Genomic DNA, 20,809 nt, shown 5'->3' with positions numbered 1-20,809 from the left:
GCTGTTTGGGGGGTAAGTAGGAACCATAGCATCCCCTGGTTTTCTTAAATATAATTTCCTGATTTCTCCTCTGCCCAGTTGAGGACATGAGCATGACCACAGGTATGCCTTTCACCCTCACATGGAATTTAATGTTGGTTGACATGTGTAGATCTCGGTGGTGGGCGAACTAGTGGAAAACCCATAATGCCTCTCCAAGCAACACTCACTGCCATTTAAGTGCAGTCAAGTGGAGAGCAGACCTGACTACCCCAGCACGGCAATAACTGCTGCTAGGGATTCAGTGAAGCCACCACCAGGGATGGTTGCTGGATTCTTGTAGTCATATGAGTGTGGATGGACTGGGGCTGCAGGGAGGGAATCACTAGTGAGTTTGAAGTAAAGGCCAAGAGAGTTGGCTCTCAATGAGCCACCTTGCTTCCCAATTGTGGGTTCTTTGATCAGGCTTTAAGTGCCTATAAAAGAATGAGGCCACTGAAAAAATCTGGAAGTGTTTGCCAAGCAACTGTCAGGAAGAGCTTGAGCGCCGCAAGAGTTTGAGAGAAGCTCTAAACCACCAATTAATGCTGGTGGACTCCGGGATATTGGCCTGTAAGTGCTCCAACAGTGAGCCTCAGCATTTAACATCTTGTCTGCCTCAGCCTATTCCCACTGCTGTATAAATGGTTTTCTGTTTTCTCACCTGCCCATTATCTAGCCCAATTTCCTGAACTTCATTAAATCCTAGCTCTCACCTCCAAGAGTCTGCCCAGATTATATAGTTAACACACTGGAGTGTGCTTTGAAATCCCAAAAACATCTAATTTAGACATAAGAATGCTCTCCACTGAGCCAAAATTGAGACCTTTGAAGAAAGAGCTATACAATTGTATGTTTCTGTTCTCAGTTGAAGGAGATAAAGGAAAGAACAACAATCTTAAAACCAAGATAGCCCTATGTAGGCTCAACCCACCCATTGCTTTGAGTGCAACAGTTCATGAAAGCAGAAGATGGACTGTTTCTATGTCTAATGTCCTTAAGCTAGTATCACAGAGATAAATTAACAGTGATGGCAAAGGTCACACATAAATCCAGAGAATACAATATTTAATTAGCTCTGTCTGGAGAGAGAAGGAAGTATTTTGCCTTGAAGGTATGTGTGTTTTTATTTTTAGGGGGTGGCAGAGTGAAGGTGCCACCTTTGATTAAACATCATAATTAAAGATGCCTTCGCATTGTTGTAACTACCAAGCTTCTCATCTCTGTGTGTAGAAAAACTGCAAATACAACCACAGTTATTTCTCCCATCTGACTGCCTCCAGTGAAATCTGCTTTTAAATGTAATTTTGCAATTCACAATTTGCAAATTGGTTTTAGGTATGTGCAAAGTAAACTTGACTGTAAGAGAACTGCAATTGGATATTGACCTGCAGCAGCCAGTTTTTTTTTACCCCTTGTTGCAAATGAAACTCTAACTGCAATGTGGCAGGTAGTGGAGTAGTGGTAATACCATTGGAGTCTCAGATTAATGTTTTCCAGTGCAGTTATGATGGGCTAAATGGCCTTCTTCTGCACCATAATAATTCTGTGATTTTGTAAGCAAAATTATTGCAGCAACATCCATTATCCACTTGTAGCAGATACCTGACCCCTGTTTTCTGTTTTGCTGATCATTCGTTTCCTCATTCATTCATAAGATGTGCGTATTGTAGGACAGGTCAGTATTGATTGTTCATGCTTAATTGCCCTTGAGTAGATAATAGTGAGTTGCCTTCTTGAATCACTGCAATCTGTGTCGTGAAGATTGTCTGATAGTACTGTTACAACTGAACTTCCTGGATTTTGGCCCAGCAATGATGAGGGAACTTCAAGGTCATTATGGGTGTGACTTGGAAGTGATAGTGTTCCCATGTACTTCTTTTTCTGTTTTCTCTAATGGGATTGGGGAGTCGCTGGCTGTACCAGCATAGGATGCCTGGAGAACTCTCCAATTGTTCTTCAGATGATCCGCACAATGTACTGTGGAGTCACTGTGATACAGGTGCTCAACCATCAAGCACAAGGATAAATAAACCATTAACTGAGCCCAAGTTGGGATTCCAGCAACATTCCTAGGAGTGACCTCTTAAATGCATCATACTATTCCCAAATCAAAGGCTAATCATTTGCTTTTCTGATTTTTCCTCAATAATGTCGCTGGTCCCCAAAATAAGCAAAAACATTTAAAATCTTTTGACTATGTTTCTTCCTGATGAAGTAAATATAGTACATTTTGCTGGGAAGAATAAGGAAGTCATATTGGTTGAACAAGAAGAGTATAAAAGGGATAGTGGAGAATTCTTTTCAAAGCATCCAAACATCCAGTAGAATACTGAAACAGCTGAGACAGAGGGGAAACATTGCTAATTAATCAGTCTGGCTTTCTGAGCTATTCTGAAAATTGCCTGACATTTATATTAACAAAGTAATAAAGATTAAATTGCTTGCAGTTTCTGCTATTGATATTTTAAATGATCCAGATGATTAATCTCTTCATTGGCCAGAGGTGAAGTGAGTTTCTTATAAGAAAGTGTGAAGTAATGAATGAAACGTTCAGAAAATTGTTTCTTTTTAACAGATCCTATTGTCACTATGAGGCCACTTTGTTTGATCCAGTAGGTAAATGGGATTGGAGGTTGCCATGGAGTTTATGGAAGCCATGGCGGTAGATGGAGGGGTATAGCTGTAGATGAAGAGTTTCAACAGCTATGGTGGGAGGTGGAGTTGTTGGCTAGAGGTACTTAAATTTGCAATCAGGGAATGAGGTATAAGGCATAATGGAGTGGGTGGATGGAGGGACATAACTTAGGTTTGGGGAATGGGTGACATGTACAAACAGAGAAACTCAGAGCGGGAGTAGGCCAGTCATCCTGAGGTAGCGTAAACAGTGATTATTTTTAAAATCCTGCCTGACTCAATGGAACTTGAGGAGGACTGGTCCAATACAATCTTTGCTGTGGAGGTTGGGGGCAAGTTAACAGATGTGAACCAGACAGTGACTATTAAATGAAGTAGCTATCTCAGTAGAGACTGTGTTGCCAAAAGAATAACAATGTGAAACTCACCACCATGCAGAGTTGATAATAAGGATGGTATAGATGCATTTGGGGGGAAGCAAGTTAAGCAGATGAGGGAGAAAGATACAGAAGGACGTGAGGGTTAGACAAGAAGGGTTGGAAAAATATTCATGCATTGCATAAATGGTACCACAGATGAGTTGGTTTGATGTGTCCTGTTTCTGATTTGGAGACTCTATGTAACTCAATATATGACAAGACAAAAAGACATTTATAATTTCATTGGAAACATCGAAACTCTAGTGGCAACAGAGAAATTTTAGCCCTTCAGAGTTACACAATAACTGACTCATGTGTTTTAAAATATGCCACGGTACAAGAACGAGGGAATATATTAGAAAAGGGAATTTGGGTTTACTGAAACAATGGCGGAATTCTTATTTATTTATTGTTCTTCTATCTTTGTTGGTGTACCTCCCTTAGGAACGTGTGAAAATGAGAGAAAATAATTTTAACAATTGATGATTAAGTATGTAGAGAATACTGGCCATAAAAATGTTGACTACGATGTTTATTCTATGAGTGAATTACATTAAGTCAGACCAAATTTGAAAGCAATTTTAACTTGTATTTGTACATCTCCTTTAAAATTGTAATGTATCTTAGAGTGCAGTGTGGGACAGTAATTCAACAAAAATTGATGACTGATTAATGGAATGGGAATTGGGACAGGTGACAAAAAGGTCAGCTAAAGATCTAGATTATGTGGAAAGAGGTACACACAGTTGGAAAAGTCTGAGGCAAGAACTGCAGAACTTTTGGCCCAGGCAGCTGGAAAGTAATGGTGGAAAGCAGGAAGTGAGGAATACATTTTAATCTGGAAGTGCAGGCATGTTGTGCTCTTCAGAGCATTTTTGGACTGGAGTAGGAGCATGGAGATAAGGAGAAGCAAAGTCTTGGAGAGATTTGGATGTAAAGATAAACATTTCAAGATAGAAGCATTGTTAGACTTGGAGCCAAGGTAGATCGATTCCTGTGGGATATGCTTCAAGAAGCCACTGCACCAGTGAATGAGAAAGGTGGAGAACTAATTACAATTCTCCCACTCGTGCTGTGAAATGCCCATTGTGTGGGCACAACGGTGACTGCATTGTGATGCCACCTCTAGTGAATCACCTCCTGCTGAGAATGTCAATCACAACCAGCATTTCCAAAAACCTTGATTATACTGTGAGCCCTTTTTGAGGCTTGAAGATTGAATTGGCCACTCAGTGAAAACTGCAACAGTTGGGGGAGAAAGGTGGAGGGTGGGAATGGGAGTTAGGTGACCCATGATGAGTGTATGGGAGCGGGTGGGTGGTGAAGGGTTATGCACTGTTAAAAACAGGGATCTGTTAGAGTGGGAGCAGATTGGTTATGAGTTGTTTTGAGGACGATGGTGATCATTACTGCTTCAAAACCTGCAAATATGAAGGTTCACAGCTGGACTGTCCCGTGGAGCTAGATTCTCAAGCCTGTCTCCAAACTCCATTGCAATCTTACAAAGCTGAAATACTGCAGATACTGGAAATCTGAAACAAATGCAGGGAATGGTGGAAAAACTCAGTAGGTCCGGCAGCATCAGTACAAAGAGAAACCGAGTTAATGCTTTGAGCCTGCCGACCCTTCTTCAGAACTCAGAACTCAACCCAGTTATGAAGAAGTCATATGGGATTTGAAACATTAACTCTGTTCCTCTCTCCCCAGCTGTTGACAGACCTGCTGAGTTTCTGCAACATTCTCAGTGTTTGATCAATCACAATCTTGTCTATACACATGAAAATTTATATTAATGAATAGCCTGTGAAAAATACTACAGTCAATTTAATGCTTACATGAAATTTATGTTACTTCATGTGTATAAAAGGTAACGGATGCTATACATAGAGCAAGACTTCAACGGATATTATGTCACACAATATCATGAATCTGTTTCTAATGAATATATATACACTATCGTGACACTCAGCACACAAAGAAAAGCATAGTCCTTTGAGGCTTATTCTTCTTTGAGTAATGTTTGGACTGTTTTCTGTTTTGCTGATTCTGTTGCATACAACCAGCAGCTATGGGTTAATTTTCTGTGGGGTATGTTCACTCACTGGTTTGTGCATTCCCATCAGGTACATACTTATATAATAAAAACAGAGCATTTTGAGCCATTTCTCTCTTTAGTTCAGATTTCCAATATACATAGTATTTTGTCTTTGTTGAAGTGTCCTCTTATGCTCTTCTAGTACAGGTATTAGCATATTCAACTGATGTGTTAATATAGGATAGACAGGAATTTGTTGAGATCAAGTTAAGCAGTAGAAAATAGGAAATTAAACCCCAGTGGTGTTAATTCCCCACAGATAAGAGGGTGAAATCAGCCCTGCATGTTAGCACAATACAGCCTACAGTAACAACTGACTTTATACCTTGCCTGATTTATTTTCCCTTCCAATTGCCCACAATGTATCTGAATTTATATTTGCATATCCAGCTATTTATAAATGATACACAAAAAAATTAAACTCATCTATATACCTGACAACTTTGGCCGCATGACCATAAGATCATAAGATGTGGAAGCAGTAGACCATTCAGCCCATTGTGTCTGCTGCATCATTCAATCAGATCATGGCTGATTGAATAATTTTCAACCTCACTAACCTGTCTTTTCCCGATAACACTTGGCTGCCTTACTGGTTAAAAACCTGTGTCAGCCTTGTATATACTAAATTGCCCACTCCTTACAGCTTTCTGTGATGGTGAATTTTGAAGTTTCATGACTCTCTGAGAGAAGGAATTCCTCTTCATCCCAGTCTTAAATGGATGACCCATTATCCTGAAATTATGTCCTCTGGTTCCAAACTCTCCTAGAAGGGGAAACATCCTTTCTACGACTCCCTTGTCAAGCACCTAAGCATCTTGTGTACATCCTCATCTCATTCTTCTAAACTCCAATGACTACAGGCCCAAATTACTAACCAAAGTGAGTTACATCCTAACTCAATCCCTCCATACACAAGCTCACTTTGTGAACCTTACCTGAACTGCTTCTAATGTCAGTAGATCTTTCCTTCAAAAAGGGGCCCAAACCGTTCACACTACTCCATCTGTGGTCTGACTAAGGCCTTGTATTGTTTTAACATTTCCCTATTTTTATTCTCCTTTCCCTTTGAAATAAAGGCCAACATTCCATTTGCATTCCCTATTACCCACTGAACTTGAATGCTAGTTTTATTGTGACTTAAGAATGAGAACTCCCAAATTTGTCTATGTTGCAGCTTTCTACAGTCTCTCTCCATTTAAATAATATTCATCTTCTCTGCTCTTGCTGCCAAAGTATATAACTTAATGTTTCCCTTCTCTCTCTTCCACCTGCCAAGTTTTCAACTACTCACATAACCTGTCTATATTCCCCTGCAGACTCTTTATGTCATCCTCACCACTTGCCTTCCCACCTATATTTGTGTCATTCACAAATTTAGATATAGTAAATTGACTTTCCTATCCACGTCATTAATGTATATTTTAACAAATAGTGACACCAGTGATGATCCCTGTGGCACTCCACTAATTACAGGATGACATCCCAAAAATGTCCCCTTTACCTCAAAAGTCCATCATTTATTAGTTGGCCAATCCTCCATTCATACTAAAATACTACCTCTGATATCAAGGGCTCTTATTCAGCATCCTAATGTATTTTGCTTTATTAAATTCCTCTGTTAAATCCAAATATATCACATTCAATGCTTCTCCTTTATCTATCCTGCTTGTTACCTCCTCAAAGAATTCTAATAGATTCATCAGTCTTGATTTCCCATTCATAAAACCATCTGACTCTGCTTGATCATATTATGTATTTCGAAATAATATTTGTGCACTCACTTCTGACTTTGAGGGTTTATTCCAGCAAGTTGTGTAAATACTTCCAACAGATACTTCAGGACTTGATGGAGGGCTACTCTGTTGGATGTACTGTGTTTTGGAAGAGTTGTTGATTGATGCCAAATTTAAATGGCTTTCATTGTTTCTAAGGCACACCCCCTCACCCAGAGAAGAGCAGGAAACTACTTTGGTGACCCGGCCAATGTTTAGCTTCAACACACATTGTTGTGGTTCTGGAATTACATGAAGACCAGACAAGGTAAAGATGTCAAACTTCCCTCCCTAAATGACATTCGTATCATAAAGTTATAGTGTCATAGAGTCATAGAGCATGGAAACAGACCCTTTGGTCCAACCGGCCCATGCTGACCATTATCCTAAACTAAACAAGTCCCACCTGCCTGCACTTGGCCCACATGCCTCCAAACATTTCTTATTCATTTACTTCCCATTAAAATGTTGTAACTGTACCCGCACCATCACTTCCTCTGGAAGTTCATTCTATATACGAACCACTCTCTGTGTAAAAATGTTGCCCTCATGTATTTTTAAAATCTTTCTCCTCTCACCTTAAAAATATGCCCCCTAGTCTTGAAATCTCCCACCCAAGGGATAAAACAACTATCATTCACCTTGTCTATGCTTCTCATGATTTTATAAACCTCTATAAGGTCACCCCTCAACCTCCTACATTCCAGTGCCAAATGGTCTCAGCCTATCCAACATATCCTTATAACTTAAACTGTCCATTCCCGGCAACATCATGGTAAATCTTGAATCAGATTTTTTTTCAAAATGGTAATTTACCGCGGTTAGACATTCTTTAGGTGGGCTTTATACTTAAGATTTTTGTTTAATTCAAATTATACCATTTGTTGTAGTGAGAGTCGAACCCATGTCCTCAAAACATCATCTGTAAGTTTTGGATTGCGGGTCTACTGATATTAGCACTCTCCACAGCCTCTCCATTTAGTGTTAACATCACTAGATAGTTACAGTAAATTACCTCATTGCTTTTCTGGGACCTTGTGGTGTTCAAATTAGTTGCACTATTCCCATTACAGCAGTGAGTGCACTTCAGGAATAGAGTTAATTTCCTGCAGATTAAGTTGGTATCTCCTGTGCTTGTGAAAGGCAGCATGTCAGAATTGTTAGACTTTTCATCTACCTCCACAGCAAGAACAACAACTTGACACTGAATTTGCAGCACAGAAGCAGGTCATTCTGTCCAACAGTTCAAACCTGGCATTTAATGCTTGAGATGAGCTTTTACTTAGCCCTGTGTATCTCACCTTATCAGCATTTACAGCACACCTATAATTTAATAACTGCTTCTTCCCAGTTAAACAGACTTTGACACTGCAGTTTATAAAGCGACATTAGGACAGGTCACAAAAAGCTTGGTTAAAGAGCGAAACTTGAAGGACCGTGAGAGAGGCTGGCGTAGAATTTCCCATGCTTAATTTATAACAGCTCCGCATCCAACAACTAATCTCATAAATGTAGAATAACAGATGGATTTCAATGGATATAAATGCAAAGGAGAACTTGGAATTTGCACTGAAAGAATTGCTTTAACTTAGTAAAAGTAAAGCTGAAGTTGGATTTGGGTGTGATTAGATCCTGTAAGTAATCAAAAATGAAGATTTGATTATTCTAGTCACAAGAGAATATTTGAACTGAGCATAAGAAACGTTTAAAGTATTCTAGGCGTACCACTCCTGCTTTGAACATCCTGAAACAATCTTTTTTTGTCATTTTAGGCTCTGGGGGTCAGCATCAAAAGTGGGCTCTTGAAATATAGAAGGTAGAGACTCTACAGTTTCCCAATTCTACACCATCAATGTTTCAAATTCAGTAAAAGACCTTCTATTATCTCTATAGAGATGTGCTATTATCAAATATTAATTTTTAATTTAATTGGCTAGATCCACATTAAAATAGTTTTCAATCTGCATCAATGCACAACCACATTCCATTTCACAGGGTCTACATAGACAACCATTCTCTGAGAACTGTGAAAGACTATTTCCTGTGCTATTAACAAAATATTAAGACAAATCACCAAAGTTAAACCTTGGAAACAGGACATTAAAACTTCCTCTTTATGAATCACAAAGAGTTGGATTGCAGGTGCAATTAAGAAGGCAAATGGAATACTGTCCTTCGTTGCTAGAAGAATAGAGTTTAAAGTACAGGAGGTTATGCTGCAGCTGTATAGCGTGCTGGTGAGGCCACACCTGGAGCACTGTGTTCGGTTTTGGTCTCCTTACTTGAGAAAGGATGTACTGGCACTGGAGGGGATGCAGAGGAGGTTCACTAAGCTGATTCTGGAGTTGGGAGGATTAGCTTATGAGGAGAAATTGAGTAGACTGGGACTATACTCATTGGAATTTAGAAGAATGGGGGGAGTCTTATAGAAACATACAAAATTATGAAGGGAATAGACAGGATAGAAGCAGGGAGGTTGTTTACACTGGCGAGTGAAACTGGAACAAGGGGACATAGCCTCAAAATAAGGCGGGGCTGATTTAGGACTGAGTTGAGGAGGAACTTCTTCACCCAAAGGGAATTCCCTGCCCAGTGAAGCAGTTGAGGTTACCTCATTAAATGTTTATAAGACAAAAATAGATAGATTTTTGAACAGCAAGGGTATTAAGGGTTACGGCATGAACTTATTCAGTGGTGGAGCAGACTCAATGGGCCAGATGGCCTACTCCTGTGCCCGTTTCTTATGTCTTATCCATCAACATACACATAGAACTAGACCCTATATAGACACCACTGTGAAGGAAAACTGGAAATGAGGTAATCAAATCCAACGGACCCCAGAGTTTAAATACCAGGCGAGAAAACACAACAACTTTTCATTGGAGGCTGCACTGATGATGTTGCCCAACAGGGTAATGAAACGTCTGCAAACTAACGAACTAGCTCAGCGAGCGAACCAACCACAGTATGTCTTATGTTCTTATTACTCACTGAGGATATGAAACCGTAGCTAAGATAGAACATCACTACCACAACTTTCCCTCCAAGCCACTCATCATCTTGACGTGGAACAATATCACCATTCAATCACTGTCGAGGAGTCAACATCCTTGATCTACTTCCTCAGCAGCATTGAGAGTCTACCTAACCACCAAGACCTGTAGAGATTACAGAAGGCAGATCACCAACACCGTAGGGATATGACTCTAAATGGCAGCCTCACCAGTGACACCTACATCCCACGAACAAACAAAAAAAAAACGTGCTTTGTAGACGTGTAATAATTGAAGCTTTCTTTTGGAATACGTTGTGGATTTTAGAACTTTAGCTGACAGTTGGAGATAAGTAACCAACCAAGCTTTGTGTGTGCTCATGGATTTGAGCTGATAGAATGCACCAGCTTTAGTGAGGAAAAACTATGCTTTCTTTCTCTCTCCTCCTGTCCATCTCAGCCCTGTTTGCTGAGTTTTATTAGTTTTACGTTCCTGTAAGCAAACAGAGAATTCAATATTCACAGCAGCATTTCCAGAAGAAGAGGAACAGACAAACTATTACTTTAAAGCTTGCCTGAGCTGAGAACCAAAGCTGCTGGAGTGACATTTTTTGAACACTCATTTATTATTTTCTTGTCCAATCTTAAGTTCACAAATTTAATGTAATTTAATGCTACTTGTTTGCTTGGTTTGTGTGTGCATGCACAGGTTGCCAAAGTTGAGATGCTTTTTTTTTAAACTTTTTAAAATATTGTTAGCCAGCTGTGTTTTAGCACAATAAAGCTAACTCCTTATTGGTTTAACTTGAAAAACCATGCCTGGCTTAGTTTTTTTTCTCTGTCAGCATGTAAAGAATTAAATATACTCACTTCATTGGCAAATGCATCCCCTTGAAAATTCAAAATCTCTTTTGTAATCATTGAGGAGTTTTTATTTTGTGCGTACATGTGATGCAGGTATCTATGGCTCGACCAACATTTACTGCCTATCTCCAACTGTCCTGGTGAAAGGGGTGGTGAGGCTGCTTTCTTGAACTGCTGTGGTCCTAGTGGCGTAGCTTCTGCTTAACGAGTGTCAAAGAGACAAACCATTCTAGCACTTCTCACCTGATTGTAGCACCCCTTCAGCAATGTAAAGCAGTCACCTTAACTTGAGCATCTTATCCATCTGAATTTTGGTTTGTGGTGCCATCACCCCTCCATTTACACCATGACTAATGGCCCTGTCTTCAATTGTGTAAGCCTATTTCCTGATGATCCTTTTCCCAAACCTTTTCATTTCCTCCATTCCTTCAAGATCTTCATCCAAACCTTGACCAAACATTTGAATGCCCCTGCTAATAGCACTTAGATTTTTAGAACATAGCCTTGGTAGAAACTGCAATGTCATACTGTGGGAAACTTGTTCTTTGTTAGAATCCATGGATCAACAACATTGTAAGTCCACCCATTATCTTTAATGGATGGTGGGTCTGAAAGCAGTCAATTATGAGGCTACCCAAGGAAACATCACCAATGACAAGTGAAGGCTAGGGATCCACTTTTCACCTCAATATTGGGGTCCTGAAGTCTAAGGTAAAATTCAGCCTACAACATAGAACATATTTGCTTGGTTGAGTGCAGGTACAACAACATTCAAGAAGCTTGATAGCATCAAGGACAAAACAGCATGCCTGATTGGTATTATATCCGCAAGCATCCACTCCCTCCATCACTGACGCTCTGTAGCAGCACTATGTACCTTCTAAAAATGCACTGCAGAAATTCACCAAAGATACTTAACACTTATGTCTAGAAGGACAATAGAAGCAGATATGTGGGAACACCACCAATTGCAAGCCACTCAGCATCCTGGCTTGGGAATATATCATTGCTCCTTCACCATGCACTCAGGCCCTTACTATACCCCTTATACACTCACAACTGTGGCCAAATTCCACTTTAACTCAATTTACAAATTTGCTGATGAGACCACTGCAGTGGATCGGATCTTAAACAACGATGAGACAGAGTAATGGAAAGAGATAGCGAGCTTGGTGGCATGGTGTAAAGGCAACAATCTCTCCATCAGTGTCAGCAAAATGAAGGAGCTAGTCATTGATTTCAGCAGTGGAGGGTATGTCCCTGTCAGTATCAATGGTGCTTAGGTAGTGGTGGTTGGGTGCTTCAAATTTCCAAGAGTAAAAATCACCAACCTCTGTCTGTTCTGTCAATGCTCCTTTTAAGAAAGCTTACCAATGCCTCTACTTCCTCAGAAGGCTAAGGAAATTCAGTGTGTCCACAATTTTTATAGATGTACTATAGGAAGCATCCTATCCAGACACACAAAGCTTGGTGTGGCAACTGCTCTGGCCAAGATAGCAAGAAATTACAGAGATTTGTGAACACAGCCTAGTCCATTATGCCAACCATCCATAGATTCCGTCTATACTTCCTGCTGCCTTGGGAAAGCAGCCAACATAATCAAAGACACCTCCCACCCTGGTTGTACACTCTTCCACCTTCTTCCATTAGACAGAAGATACAGAAGTTTGAAAACACATACCAACAGATTCAAGAACAGCTTCTTCCCCCTGTTATCAGACTTATGAACAGACTTCTCATATATTAAAGTTGATCCTTCTCTGCACATGCTGTGTGGCTATAACACTAAATTCTGCATTCTCTTCTATTACCCTGAAGTACTTATGTAAAGCATGATTTGCTTGGGCTGTATGAAAAACAATACTTTTCACTGTATGTCAGAATATGTGACTGTAATAAAATCAAATTAAATCAAATAGAGGAGACGATATTCACATTCTTTTCTGGGATCCTTCTGTTCTTGTGAAACAATAGTCTATTTCTTGAGATAACAAAGTGTAGAGCTGGATGAACACAGCAGGCCAAGCAGCATCAGAAGAGCAGGAAAGCTGACGTTTCGGGTTTGGACCCTTCTTCATAAATGGAGGAGGGGAAGGGGATTCTGAGATAAATAGGGAGAGAGGAGACGGATAGAAGATGGATAAAGGAAAAGATGGGTGGAGAGGAGACAGACAGGTCAAAGAGGCGGGGGTGGAGCCAGTAAAGGTGAGTGTAGATGGGGTTCCCATAGGTGGGAGGACAGGTTAGGGAGGAAGGTACGAGCTGGGCTGGTTTTGGGATGCGGTCAGGGGAGGGGAGATTTTGAAACTTGTGAAGTCCACATTGATCCTCCAGTGCCACAACAATGCCACCCAAAGATTGCAGGAACAGCATCTCATATTTCGCTTGGGAACCCCGCAGCCCAATGGTATCAATGTGGACTTCACAAGCTTCAAAATCTCCCCTCCCCCTACTGCATCCCAAAACCAGCCCAGCTCAACCCGCCTCCCTAACCTGTCCGTCCTTTCTCCCACCTATCCACTCCTCCCACCTCAAGCCCCAACCCCACCTCCTACCTACCTGCTCCATCCCCGCCTCTTTGACCTGTCTGTCTCCCCTCCACCTATCTGCTCCTTTATCCATCTTCCATTCGTCTCCCCCTCTCTCTCTATTTATTTCAGAATCCCTTCCCCTCCACCATTTCTGAAGAAGGGTCCAGACCTGAAATGTCAGCTTTCCTGCTCCTCTGATACTGCTTGGCCTGCTGTGTTCATCCAGCTCTACACCTTGTTATCTCAGATTCTCCAGCATCGGCAGTTCCCACTATCTCTGAGTCTATTTCTTGAATTTTTTTTTTCATACAATATAGATTAGTTCTGTCTCTAAATTATCCTTGATCTTAAATCTACTTGAAGGTGTGATTTATTTTTCCAATGTCACTGCATTGCTTTCTCAATTCTTCGAAATTATTTACTTGCAAGATGTTGCAGGACTTCTTTAATTGATCATGCTTCTTTTTCCATACTGCATTTAAGGGATTCCAGACTGCTAACTCCAGCTTTGGACTTTCTGACTCTGTCTTAAAATCAAAGATACTGAGAAACTGACATCCCTTGATTGCTTTGTACTTAAGTTGTTGTTAATTGAATAAACTCCTATTGATTTAATTTGACCCCTTGTCTGTTTGGGAATGTGTCTCTCCTGTGAAATATATCCAAACTGTTTACAATGGTCATCATTAGATTCTTAATTCCATATTGCTATTGAATTCAAATCATACCTGCCATTTTAACCCAGGTCCTCAGAACGTTACCTAGATCTTTAAATTAATAGTCGAGCGATAACCATTGCCTGCCCTTTTCCTGCCCAGAGCTAAGTTGCAAAGTCCTTAAATAGACTCGATTTGTTCTGAAATTTTCAAACAGTGATATGGAATCCCTCTTTGGTAATTTTGAGAAGGTTGCAGGAAAGAATGAATAGCCACAAGGTAAATTGACCTGTTGATACAAGGGCAGCAGACAGGAGGTCTATTCTGTGCTGACCCTGAAAATGTCTATTGCTTATGAGCAGGCAGAATCTGCTATTCTTAATGAATATGAGCTGGCCCCTGGAGGTATGTCATTTGCATTTCCAGAATGTTTGAAAAAAAAAACTCACGCAGAGCTATCTGGAGGGTAAAATGCCAAACAAATAGCTATTGACCAGTGCGTCCACTCTGTGATGAATTACATGAGCTAATATTGCTGCAGAAAAGTAAAAATTGTTAATATCAGTCCCATCCATGAGAATGCACTCAATGGAGCAGAAATTACTCACTGTTAAAGAAGCTGATCCCTGTTTATATCCGTGACCTGGCCCAAAAGCCTGGCTCCTTGTGCCAATCCTTTTAGAGCCACCGTCCAATATCAGTGGAGAGGAAAACTGGATAAAAAGGGAACCACACTCAAGAAGTCCACCCCAAGACCAAAGGGAGAAATCCAGGAGACTTGTGTCCTCCCACTGCATTTCCTGAAATGCTAAAGATGAAAGGGAAAGTGGTAGGAATGGTGAAAGTCCACTAAATCAGTCCTGAGAGGGATACTTCACCAGGGGATTCATCAGAATGAAAGAGTATGCTTGCTCCTGAATCTAACCACATGAGGGAGTTCAGAGCCATGTGTGACCCACCCAGGCAAACTCTCTGAAAAATACTCATGCTTTGTCCTTCCAGCAACAATGTCCTCATTCTCCTCACCAAAAGTGAACAAGTCCACTGCTTTACTTAGAGCTATGAAGGCTACCTAGTCCCTAATGTCAGAGTTGGCTCTAACCCTGCACCCTCACCCCCCAACTCTTAAAGCTAAGGTCCAAGTGTGAGAAATGGATAAAGGTGCAAACCTATTCACTCCATAAGATGCAGGAACAGGAGTAGACCATTCAGCCCATCAAGACTGCTCTGCCATTCAATGAGATAATGGCTGAACTGATAATCCTCAACGCCAGCTTCCTGCTTTTTCCCTACAACTCTTGATCCCCTCCACAGAGTTCACCTGCAATGTAGTCTAACCTTGAGACCTGAAGTTGTAGGAATCACTCTGGAGCACCCAGTAGCAAGGATAGACTCCCTATTTAAGAATGACCTGGCTGGAAATTAAGTCATATTAATCCCAAAAGGCCCTGGCCAGATAGCCGTCACATGGGAGAGTGGGGAGCTACAGGGATTGACAGATGCCAAGCAAGATTCCGCTGAAATATGCCAAATCAAAAGGTGACCCAGGGAAAACAAATAGAGTCAAAAGGGCCTGAACGAGCAAGAAGAGTTTAACTTGGATTACAGAAAAAGGAAGGCATGTCTCGGAAAGGACTAATTCAACAAAGTTCTTTAAACCTGCAGTAACTCCACAATACAGTTGTGGAGGATGCTGCAGGATTTTGACCCAGCAACGCTGAAGGAATGGCGATGTATTTCCCAGGCAAGGTGTTCAGTGTCTTTGAGGGGAACTTACAGGTGATGGTTCTCCCATGCGTTTGCTGCCCTAGCATTTCTAGATAGAAGTGGTGATGGATTTGGAAGATGCTGTCTATGGAGTCTTGGTGAATTTCTGCTTTGCAGCTTGAAGATGGGAGATGTTTGTGAACACTGAGTATGAATAGGAGAATGAATTAACAACTCCTTTATCTCTTAATTTCCTTTTGTTGAAATGATTCAGAAAAGCTAATGCAGATTTCAGTTTATTTCCTGAGTGCAAAGGAAATAATAATCCAATGTTAGTACATATCTAGTGACTTTTCAAAACCCCTTTGCTCCCAAGGAGATATTTTCTCCTGGCTCTCACTGTACTGAACCCAACCTTCTATGTTTTATTTAGTTCATTCATTGGATGTGGTATCACGGGGTGGGCCAAAATTTATTGCCCATTCTAATTGCTTCTTGAATCTAATGACTTACTAGCACCATTTCAGAGGGCTGCTAAGAGTCAATCAGATTGTTTTGGATCTGGAGACACTTGTCGGACAGGCCAGGTAAGGTTTCCTTCCCTGAAGGACATTAGTGAACAATTTGGGTTTTTATGTCAATCAACAATGATCACCATTCAGCCAAATTTTATATTGAATTCAAATGTCACCATTTGTCATGGTGGGATTCAAACCTATATCCCCAGACAATCAGTTTGAGGTTCTGTATCACAAGACCAGTGACATTATCATTATGTCACTGCCTCTCCATTAACAATTGAATTATAAGCAGACAGTTAAAGGACAAACATTGCTTCACACAATATTTACTGAAAAGGGTAAACCCTGAATGCAGGCTACAAAGGGGAAAGCCTCATACCTATAAAACACAGCCATCAACCTGTAGTATGTTCTCTGCAAGCAATCACTTTACCACTTTAAAAAAAAACACTGAAACAAAGGTTATGTTTCAGTAATTTTGCTTGGATGACCTTTGAAGAAACTTTAAAAAGAAAGTAACGCCGCCAGACTCTGCAACTCCCACATAGTCAATCATCCAACACCCCACCCACAAATAAAGGAACCCAGGGCTGCTCACTCCAGTTTTGGATTATTGGACTCCAGCTTAAAAACAAGGACATTGTGAAACTGGTATCTCTCAGTTGCTTTGTACTGAAGTTGTTACTAAATGAAAAACCTATAGATATATTCAGATTCAGTCTGTCATTTTGCATGTTTGTGAATGTATCTGTGTTGAAAACTATTCAACATCTCTTCATCACCCGCACCCTTTCTCCATCGTATGTCAAAGTGCATGAATTAAAACTGACTTCTGTTTTAACTTGACAGAGGCGTTGTTGCAGTCCTTACAATGTCAGAACAGACACAAAAAGGATAAATTATAACCTCATTGAGGACAACATCAAATTCGAACCTCCTTACAGACAGGAGGCAAGAGCGGGGAGAGAGATTTGAATTAAAACCTGGAATCTGTCTATAACACTGGACCAGTCCAACACAGTCCAATTCCCAGCCAGACTTAACCATCAGCCAAGTGCTGGAAGATGTTGTCAACAACGCTATCAAGTGGAACTTGCTCAGTGATAACCTGCTAAATGTTGACACAGTGTGGATCTGGAGGAACACAGCAGGCCAGGCAGCATCAGAGGATCAGGAAAGCTGATGTTTCCGAAGATAGGTCCCGACCCAAAATGTCAGCTTTCCTGATCTCTGACGCTACCTGGTCTGCTGAGTTCCTCCAGCTCCACACTGTGTCAACATTTAGCAGGTTATCACTGAGCAAGTTCCACTTGATAGCGTTGTTGACAACATCTTCCAGCACTTGGCTGATGGTTAAGTCTGGCTGGGAATTGGACTGTGTTGGACTGGTCCAGTGTTATAGACAGATTCCAGGTTTTAATTCAAATCTCTCTCCCCGCTCTTGCCTCCTGTCTGTAAGGAGGTTCGAATTTGATGTTGTCCTCAATGAGGTTATAATTTATCCTTTTTGTGTCTGTTCTGACATTGTAAGGACTGCAACAACGCCTCTGTCAAGTTAAAACAGAAGTCAGTTTTAATTCATGCACTTTGACATACGATGGAGAAAGGGTGCGGGTGATGAAGAGATGTTGAATAGTTTTCAACACAGATACATTCACAAACATGCAAAATGACAGACTGAATCTGAATATATCTACAGGTTTTTCAGTTCTTACTATCTCACCTGCTAAATGATGCCTGGTTTGGTCAGCTCTTGCCTTCATATATTCTTGATCCAAACATGGACAAAGGAACATCAAGGCAACATTTGACTAACTGTGGTATTGAGGGTCCTGAAAAAAATCAACACCAGTGAGAGTTTGGGATCGATAAGATAGCAGCAGGGACGTTGTTTCCACTGGCGGATGAAACTAGAACAAGGGGGCATAGCCTCAAAATAAGGGGCGAGCAGGTTTAGGACTGAGTTGAGGAGGAACTTCTTCACCCAAAGGGTTGTGAATCTGTGGAATTTCCTGCTCAGGGAAGCATTTGAGGCTTCCTCATTGAATGTTTTTCAGCCAAAGATAGATAGAATTTTGAACAGTAAAGGAATTAAGGGTTGTGGTGAGCAGGTGGGTAAGTGGAGCTGAGTCCACAGTATGCTCAGTCATGATCTTATTGAATGGCAGAGCAGGCTCAATGGGCCAGATGGCCTACTCCTGCTCCTATTTCTTATGTTCTTGTGTAAAACTCTCCACTGTATGGAGTCACACATGGCACAAAGAAGAATGATTAGGATTGCTGGAGTTCACTCATCACAGTCAAGAGGGCTTCACTGTAAGATTTCCTCAGGGTAGTGTCAGCAGCTTCATCAATGAGCTGCCCTCCATCATAAGATCAGATGTGGGGATGTTTGCCAAAGACCACACAATGATCACCACCATTCATAAATTCTTAAATACTGGAGCAGCTGTGTCCATATGCAGCAAGACTTGGGCACCATTCAGTCTCAGGCTGTTAAGTGGAAAGTAGCAGTTCTATCACACAAGAGGCAAGCAATGATCATCTCCAACGAGAAAGAACCTAACCATTGTCCCTTTACATTCAATCTCATAAACATCATTGAATCCCCCCTCTATTAACATTTTGGAGTTGGCATTAGCCAGAAACTGAAACTAGATTAGCCATATAAATATGTGGCTATGAGAACAAGCTAAAGACTAAGAAGCCTGTGAGGAGCAATTCAACCTGTGCCTGTTGACCATCCACAAGTCATAAAAGAGGAGCAGGATGGAAAACTCACCACTTACCTAGTTGAGGACAACTCCAACAACATTTAAGAAGTTCAACACTATCAAGGACAAAGCAGTTTGGTTGATTGGCTACCTATCCAACTACTTAAGGCGTTCATTCCCTGTATCACCATCACATAATAACAGCAGTGCAGATCATCCACATGATAGACCACAAGAATTTACGTCAAGGGTCCTTCGACAACACCTTCAAAACTAGCGATCTCTATCATTTAGAAGGATAGGGCAACAGACCAATGGAATCCCTACCACCTGCAAGCTCCCCTCAAACCTCACACGAACCTGACTTGGAATTGTATCGCCACTCCTTCAGTGTCGCTGGACGGAAATCCTGGTAACCTGTTGGTGTATCTCCACCGAATAGACATCAGCAGCTTGAGAAGGTGTCCTAATTCAAGGCCAAGTAGACATGGGCAATAAATGCTGGCCAGCAATTTGCATATTCTGCAAATTAACAATTGCAAAAAAACCTTAATCTTCCCCCTCAATCTTTAATTTTTATGAATTGTTTAAGAAATTCTCTGAGAACCTCAAATTGTCACTGACAATCAAACTCCATGTCTCTATTGCTGGATAATAGGATTAGAATAGATCGATGTTTAATGACCAGCATGGTGAAAGAGGCTCTTTCTGTGCTGTAAAAAGTTGATGACTCTAAACAACCCTGTATTCCTCTCAGTTGTCAGTTTTCAACTTGACTCCCAGGGTAAATGTTCAGGTTTGGATGCAATTTGGTCACATTTTATGCCCGATATTGCATTCAATTCTGGATTTTATTTTGAACAGCTGTCCACTCAAATTCTGTTAAATTTTGCCAAACATGCAATAGGGTTGTGACTTAGAGCGTAATGCAAAATTGATATGAGTTAAAACATTTTTTCTTTTATAGTCAAGGGTGGTAAATTGGAGCACATTGCTTAATGCAGTTGGAAATCAGATAATCACAAAAAAAACATTTTTAATCTGTGTATCATAGAATTAACTTGAGTTAAATAGCTGACAATTGTTTTCAAAAAAAAAATACTTATCGCTGATGTGCAGTAATCAGTTTCTTTGCAAATCAAATATGGTTTAATAGTTGCAGGGTGCAGATTAATGACCTTGTATATAAAATAAGCAACATTTCAAGAACATCCTAGATGGTTTGCAAACCAGTGTAATTATAGAAAACTAGCTATAGTAATTCAGTTAGTCTCAAGATATGGTTGGTTTTGAAGGCCAGCCCAGCTTCTAACATGGAATCATAGCTACAACAAGTAAACAGATCCTTCAGTCCAACTCTTCCATGCCAACCAATCTGAACTAGTCTCATTTGCCAGCATTTGGCCCTTATCCCTCTAAACACTTCCTATTCATAAAACCATGCAGATGCCTTTTAAATTATAACTATACCTGCATGAACCAGCTCGTTCCATACATACACCAAGCTCTGCCTGAAAAAGTTACCCCTCAGGTCCTTTTTAAATCTTTCTCCTCCCACGTTAAACCTATGCCCTCTAGTTTTGGACTCCTCCACTCTATTAAAAAGACCCTGCTTAATCACCATATCCATTCCCATCATGATTTTATAAGCCTCTATAAATTCACCCCTCAGCCCCCAATGCTCCAAGGAAAAAAAGCCTCAGCCTATTCAGCAACTCCCTTTAACTCCAACCTTCCAACTTGGCAACATTCTTGTAAATATTTTTTGCACCCTCTCAAGTTTAACATCATCCTTCCTCAGAAGGGCGAAGAACTGTACGCAATATCCTAAAAGTGGCCTCATCAATGTCCTGCACAGCTGCAACATGACATCCCAACTC

The sequence above is a fragment of the Rhincodon typus genome, chromosome 15 (assembly GCF_021869965.1).
Source record: "Rhincodon typus isolate 14 chromosome 15, sRhiTyp1.1, whole genome shotgun sequence".
Taxonomy (NCBI): domain Eukaryota; kingdom Metazoa; phylum Chordata; class Chondrichthyes; order Orectolobiformes; family Rhincodontidae; genus Rhincodon; species Rhincodon typus.
This window is presented reverse-complemented; position numbering follows the sequence as displayed.